General features: G+C 32.2%; 1 protein-coding gene across 1 annotated transcript in view; it reads left to right on the top strand.

Annotated features, from left to right (window-relative positions):
* nkx2.7 (NK2 transcription factor related 7) overlaps positions 1-908 on the top strand; it is a 5742-nt gene that overhangs the window by 3655 nt on the left and 1179 nt on the right. The gene's annotated exons all lie outside the window — the stretch shown is intronic.

The raw sequence follows: 908 nt of genomic DNA, 5'->3' as shown, positions 1-908 counted from the left end.
TTTTTTTAAACACTCTTTTCCTTTCTGTTTCACTAGCGCTGAACCCACCAAACTCCATTCAAAAAAGTAATACTTTTAGCGTCTATATAGCCAACATATTGTCACATGTAAATCGGTAAACAATGTGTTCATTTAACCAAAACTAGAGTTGTGATGGTTGGAAAAGTGGAAACACAACCCAACATGGCTTTTCATAGTTTTATTTTTGTTTCTGTGGACTTTAAATAAAGTGTATTTTACGATGCTTAAATTACTGTTTATTTACATGGAGTCTGGTGGGTTTAGCGAACGCAATTTCATGGATGTTTTGTTTAAAAAAAAAGAATCTTACTCTTTTAACAGAAAGTTCAATCTCCTTAGAAATCATTTCCATAATGTTGATTGACACTTAGAATATTAATCTGAACCTGTCAGAGGCAGAACAAGCACTTTTCTTTTAACATAAATACAAACTGGACAATCGCCACTTACCGGACCACTGTCAAAGATCGTTGTTCCCATGAGTCACTTGGACACAAAAACATAGGAAAATAGGGTCAAGGTTGAGAAAAGTTACCCTCTAAACCAAATCACACTCTATTTTTACAATCTAAACTAGTTTTGGTGCCTAAATTTAACTAAATGTATCTGTAAATCAGGTCAGCTGAGTCAGTGGACTCTTTTAAGTCTTAAAACATAGTACTTTTATAGGAGAGCCATTCCCGATCTTATTTGAATTTTCTTTATCGCTTTTCTTTTATTGTAGGCCTATTTTTTTTTTATTTTACAAATTTTATATTTAGCTGTGTTTTAGTCTTTCAGTGTTTTCATGCTTTTGTCTTTTTGTATTATTGTCTCTTGGATATTATTGTCTGTACACATGTTAAAGCCCTTTGTAACTTGTTTTTGAAAAGTGCTCTACAAATAAA

The sequence above is a fragment of the Etheostoma spectabile genome, chromosome 5 (genome assembly GCF_008692095.1).
Source record: "Etheostoma spectabile isolate EspeVRDwgs_2016 chromosome 5, UIUC_Espe_1.0, whole genome shotgun sequence".
Taxonomy (NCBI): Eukaryota; Metazoa; Chordata; class Actinopteri; order Perciformes; family Percidae; genus Etheostoma; species Etheostoma spectabile.
Note: the sequence above shows the minus strand (reverse complement) of the source record. Positions and strands in the feature narration are given on the sequence as shown.